Raw genomic sequence first — 6687 nt, 5'->3', positions numbered from 1 at the left:
ACACATAACCATTAACAGTTGTATCTCCCCAGAGTGCTCCAGTTTGAAATTACTTATTCATGGACACTAACCCAAGCCAGACCTTATGAATCTAATACTACAGTATATCTACCTATTTTTTTAATCTCATCAGCCAGTTTTCATCCCAGTTTTAATTATATCTATTAACGGCTAGCAACCCATCTTAACAGTATTTATTCACGCAGCCGTCGTCTTCGAATCCATTATGGTCATACCAAACTATTTAAAAGAATTTACTCCACGTTATAGATTTGAATTTCCATCCTCACAGCGACCTTCGCCTGGCTCAATTTCAAGGTGTGCTCCTAACTACAGATTACCCATTAACTAACAGTATGCTATCCAGCCAGTGGTGAATCCTTTCGCCTCTACCCTACCCCCTATTAGTCAGTTTGAGATCCTATCTCACACTACGCCCAGTCAGTTGAATCCTTCTCACTAACACCAACCAAGATCATGATTGCAATCCTACTCTACCTACCCCATTTTTTTTAAACCCCAGTCAGTTGAAATCTATCTAACACTACCCAGCGGTTGAGAATCTATCTACACACCGTATGGTATCTCAACCAAGCCTAGCTCTGAAATCCTATCTACCCTAAACCTCACCCCAGTCAGTTAATTAATCACACGTAACCCTCAGCTTGATCCTATCTACACAGTCAGTGAATCCTATCTACATACCCAGTCAGTTGAATGCCTATCTACTTACATATTGTTCCTCACACTACCCAGTCACGTTGAATCCACCTCATCATTATCACTACCACCCAGCCAGTGGAATCTATCTACTATACCCCAGCCAGTTTGAATCCTATCTACACTCACCCCACATGAACCATCTACTACCCAGTCATTGAATCATATCTACTCTACCGAGTTCGCAGTCATGTTGATCTCTATCTACACTTACGCAGTCTTCAGAATAAGTCGTGCTTATAGATGTATATCTCCTCTCGCTCACACACTCCCCATGTCCTGTATCTGAATAGGTGGCATGAAAATATGATACAGGAAGAGGTAGCTATGTAGTCATGACACACAGTTACGCCAGGCTGTGCTTCTCATAAACGCCATAACCTCCCTGAGCTGCCTACCATCAAACCCCTCCCCTCCCCCCCCACAACCTGGACCAGGGAGGGGAACATCACATTCACACAGTGAAATGCATACAGTAGCAGTAACAGACCACCATCTAATACAGAGTAAAGAGAGCAACAACGTCCTTACATGAAGGCAACAGCCACCATGAAAACAACAACCAATTTAATTGATCCCATCTAACAATTATACGCAAACAAACTGGAATCCTAAGAACGACACACAAGCAACTGTCACCTTTTGTTTTTCAGTCCTCCTTTCTTCCTCTCTTTTCTGTCCGCTTTTCCTTCTCTCTTTTCTCTCTTCTCCTACCTCTCTTTTCTGTCCTCCGCCTCTCTTTTCTGTCCCCTTTTCTCTTTCTTTCTTTATTTTCTCTATACCCCAATCAATACCCAGTCCAATCCCTACCTCCAATCAGAAAGGGCCAGCAGGCGCATGTCACCCTGGAGTGGTGTGGAGAGAGACATCCGTACCCATCTGCATACATTGGACAAGTAGAAGAGAATCCTCCACGCACACACACGCTCTGACACACTCCCAGACTATAGCAACTCTCCCCAGAGTCTACACAGAGACTGAGGCTCCGCTAATGCTCATTGGCTTTTCTATCCATAGCTGAAAACCACACACACACACACACACACACACGTCTCGGCCTCTCCCCGCTGACGTTGCGTCACATCCTGGTTATCACAATGCTCCCTGCCGCTCTGAGCAACGGAATGACTCATCCTGAGATTCCCTCGAGTTGCTTTTTTTTTTTGTGCCTTAGTCTCATATCATTCCCATGTTATCCAAATCCCAAGTATGTGGGAGACACGCTGGATCAAGAGACTTCCTCTTATCAGAGGCATCATATGACTGGATAAGTGGTGAGCATTCTCATTGGCTCTCTGGTGTAGAGGAGGGGACTTCGAGCCTGCTGATTGGCAAGTGGTAGTTGTAAACAAGTTCAGCATGGCTGAGTGGGAGCTATGCCAGACAGTGAGGGGGTTGTTGACAGCCGTAGGGTGGGGCCTCCCTCTCTCCAACTCTCTCCCTCTAACTCTCTCCCTCTCTCTCCCTCCTACTGTGATTGCAGGGAGTTAACCCTTGAGCATCTATTGCAGATCTATCTACTGTATATGAAGCCTTCCATTCTGAGGGTTGTGATATTCACCATCAAACTGCTGGGAAAGTAGACCCACGTTTGATAGATATCTGTATAGCATTAATTGCATGACATCTGTAATCCAGTAAAACATAAGTCATGTTGATAAAGCAAGGTCTTCTTTGCAAGCCTCTAGTTCTTCTACCACGTTGTTCAACCCACATGACACTATGAGGCTAAGTTAGCACTTAGCCTCATAGTCCATCAACGACTCATTTGAAGATGATTAAAAAGAGTTACAGTACATTTTTGGTGTAATCTCTGTCTGCAACAGCTCTTCTTCTGCCAAGACTATACATTAATGAAAGTGATGATGCCAACTACAGTTCATTTCATTAGGGCTGCCGAGTGGTGCAGCGGTCTAAGGAGCAGCATCTCAGTGCTAGAGGCGTCACTACAGACACCGTGGTTCGATTCCAGGCTGTATCACAACCGGCCGTGATTGGGAGTCCCATAGGGCGGCACACAATTGGCCCAGCGTCGTCCGGGTTTGGCCGGTGTAGGCCGTCATTGTAAATAAAAATGTGTTATTAACTGACTTGCCTAGTTAAATAAAGTTTACATTTAAAAACATGTTTTTCAGAAATACAATCAAAGACTAGAGCAATTCCACCAGACGTTAATGCTTGTTTTCTCTTTTGTGACTGGGTATGAGAAAGGTTCCTGGTTGCTTTTCAAAATGTTTTAAAATTCTTGCATTACATTTCCATAACATGGTTTTGATATGGTATTATTTTAATTAAGTGTAGCTGCAATGGCATTATCTGGAGAGAGAGAGAGAGAGAAAGAGAGAGACCACAGTGTCAACAATTATCCAGTGAGACAAAAGACCCTATTTTTATCTCCCGAGACACACAGTATGAAAGATTAAAGCAGGAACCAAGACAATGAGCTCCACTCTCTAATCATATCAACCGCAGGAGGCAAGAAATAAGACCAAATATGATGAAATATTATTCAAGTCCAAGAGAAGTCTGTGTGGAGATAGATGCATGTGAAGGGGGGCGGTTTTGTTGTGGGGGATCCACTAGGTGTCCCAAATTGCACCCTATTCCCTACATAGTGCACTAATGTTTTTACCAGTGTGCTATGGTTCTGTAGTGCACTATATAGGGAATAGGGTGCCATTTGGGACGCATCCCCAGACATCTGAGASAAGCTTTCATCTCGTCTTCCACTCACAGGATGGATACTGGGTTGTTTGATCACCCCCAGAACAGGACATGAAGTTTCTACAGAACAGATCCATAATGGTGGAGCCACTGCCGCAATTTCCTGTGGCCCACACTGCTTTCAGTTACAGGTCAGGGCAACTAGGCAGCTATTATGGCAGTTATTATTGGAAACAGTAGAGGTTTCCTTTATCAAACAGGTTGGACAAAAGAAAAGTAAAGGCAGAAAAACACTAGGAGAAAATCAAGCCAAGCTGCACTCAGTCTAGGCTAGGTTGCAGGTTAAGAAGTCCACTAATATTCTGAACCAGAGCCTGTAATCATAAAGCATCAGAGTAGGGACAGAGAGAGAGAGTGAGAGTGAGAGAGAGAGAAACAGAGAGAGAGTGAGAGAGAGAGACAGAGAGAGAGTGAGAGAGAAGAACGGAGGAGAAGCTGAGAAAGAAACAGGAGAGGTTGGAGAGAGACGAGAAACAGAGAGAGAGGAGAAGAAGGACGACAGAGAGAGAGAGTGAGCGAGAGAGAGAGTGCAGGACAGAGGAGCAGTGGAGAGAGACAGGAGAGATAGAGAGACGAACGATAAGAGAAGTGAGCAGAGACACTAGAGACGAGATGACGGGAGAGAACCAGAGAAGAGAGTACGAGAGAGAGTGACGAGAGAGAGACACAGAGACATAGACAGCAGAGGGATCGACATCCTCCTAGTCTGGAGTCGACATCCTCCTATTGGGAGTTCGACGATCTCCTATCTGGAGTCGCACATTCCTCCTATCGAGGGAGTCGACATCCTCCTATCTGGGAGTCAGACATCTTGCCTATCTCGAAGATCACATCCTTCCTACTCTCGAAGTACGACATCCTCCTATCTACGACAAGTTCGACATCCTGCCTATCCTGCGGATGTCGACATCTCTATCCTCGAATCGACAATCCTCTATCTCGAAGTCGACATCCCTATCTGCGGAGACCTCGGACATCCTCTACTTCGAAGTCGCCATCCTCCTATCTCGAGTCGACATCCTTCCGTCATCGGAGGGAGTCGACATACCTCCCTATCTGGGGATCGACACTCCTATCTGTGACAGTGACATGCCTCCCTAATCTCGCGAGTCGCACATCCTCCTATCTCGAAGTCGACATCCTCCTATCTCGAAGTCGACATCCTCCTATCTCGAAGTCGACATCCTCCTATCTCGAAGTCGACATCCTGAAACATTACCTGGGTGGGTAGGAAGTGGGAGAGATGGTTCCATCATAGCCTGCTCTACACCAGCGTTTCCCAAGGTCGCTCCTGGGGGACCCCAAGGGGTGAACGTTTAGATTTGTGTCCCAGCACTACACAGCTGATTCAAATAATCAACTAATCATCAAGCTTTTTATTTGAATCAGCTGTGGGTGCTAGGGTTAAAAACCAAAACGTGCTAAGTAGATTTGGTGTAGAGCCAAGGTAATGGTTGGACAGCTATCCTGCAGTGGGTTTGTGTTGTGTGATTCTGGAGCCCACCTGGCATGGTAGGGGTCCAAGCACCTGATTATTACCCAATACAAACAGAGRGCCAGGCACACACACAATGCTGCTTCAGACTCTGGATACGTCTCAAATGGCACCCTATTCCCTATGCAGTGCACTACTTTTGACCAGAGCCCTATGGGTGAAAAGGGCTCATTTCATACACAGCTGAAGTCTGAAGTTTACATACACTTAGKTTGGAGTCATTAAAACTAGTTTTTCAACCACTCCACTAATTTCTTGTTAACAAACAATAGTTTTRGCAAGTTGGTTAGGACATCTACTTTGTGCATGACACAAGTCATTTTTCCAACAATTGTTTACAGACAGATTCTTTCACTTATAATTCACTGTATTTCAAGGCCTACCTTAAAACTCAGAGCCTCTTTGCTTGATATCATGGGAAAATCAAAAGAAATCAGCCAAGACCTCATCATACTTTTTGGAGAAATGTCCTCTGGTCTGATGAAACAAAAATAGAACTGTTTGGCCATAATGACCATCGTTATGTTTGGAGGAAAAAGGGGGATGCTTGCAAGCCGAAGAACACCATCCCAACCATGAAGCACGGGGGTGGCAGCATCATGTTGTGGGGGTGCTTTGCTGCAGGAGGGACTGGTGCACTTCACAAAATAGATGGCATCATGAGGATGGAAAATTATGTGGATATATTGAAGCAACATCTCAAGACATCAGTCAGGAAGTTAAAGCTTGGTCGCAAATGGGTCTCCCTAATTGACAATGACCCCAAGCATAGTTCCAAACATCACCAACCTCATGGGTTGGAAGCGCCAGCTCAGAGTAAATTATTATAGATTTTCCTTTTCTTAATGGACGTAATTTTAAAATGCATAGGATACTGTTATTTACGATTAGAGTAGCTGCCTACGGCCGATAGAGACATTCGCTTCTTCGTCTTCCCGCTCCTTCACTCAAACCCACCCCCCTTTTCTTTGTGTAACCAGCTGTCATTCTGGTTCCGCTCCGCTAGGGGAACGTTCTTCCTTTATGACATAATTGTGTAATCAAGGTAATGATTCATTCTGTGTAGATGTAATTCTTGTGATTTAGTTAGGTAAATTTAGTTAAATAAATATTCAACCCAATTTTGTATTGTTGATTCAACTTGTTACCAGGGTTCGTTTGAAGATAAACCAAGAATTTACAAACTTTTCAGATGAGACTGAAATAAGTGACGATTAATATTGACTGCTATTGATGGAAAATATTACTTAGGTCTTTAAGAGTTTATTCGGAAGATAACAGCTCTATTAAATATTATTTTAGTGGTTGCCCCCGGACTTTCTAGATAAATACATTTACATGCATTAGCTCAATCAGGTTAAAATGAATTACAGAGAAAGGATTTATAGAATAGCATGTCACATCACTTAATCCCGCATAGCCAAAGACACGACTCTACCATCCCTCTCTCTTATCCTCTACCATTCCCCTCTCTCTTATCCTCTACCATCACTCTCTCTTATCCTCTACCATCCCTCTTCTTCTTATCCTCTACCATCCCTCTCTCTTATCTCTACCATCCCCTCTCTCTATCTCTACCATCCCTCTCTCTTTATCCTCTACCAGCCCTCTCTCCATCCTCTACCATCCTCTCTCCTTATCCTCTACCATCCCTCTCTCTTACCTCTACCATCCCTCTCTCTTATCCTTGCTACCATCCCTCTCTCTTATCCTCTACCATCCCTCTCTCCTATCCTCTACCATCCCTC

The 6687-nt window shown here is 44.3% G+C and overlaps 1 pseudogene; it reads right to left on the bottom strand.

Annotated features, from left to right (window-relative positions):
- LOC111955697 (focal adhesion kinase 1-like) overlaps positions 1 to 1685 on the bottom strand; it is a 143949-nt pseudogene extending 142264 nt beyond the window's left edge.
- Between the last annotated feature and the right edge of the window lie 5002 nt (positions 1686 to 6687).

The sequence above is a fragment of the Salvelinus sp. IW2-2015 genome, linkage group LG31 (assembly GCF_002910315.2).
Source record: "Salvelinus sp. IW2-2015 linkage group LG31, ASM291031v2, whole genome shotgun sequence".
In the NCBI taxonomy this organism is placed as follows: domain Eukaryota; kingdom Metazoa; phylum Chordata; class Actinopteri; order Salmoniformes; family Salmonidae; genus Salvelinus; species Salvelinus sp. IW2-2015.
Note: the sequence above shows the minus strand (reverse complement) of the source record. Positions and strands in the feature narration are given on the sequence as shown.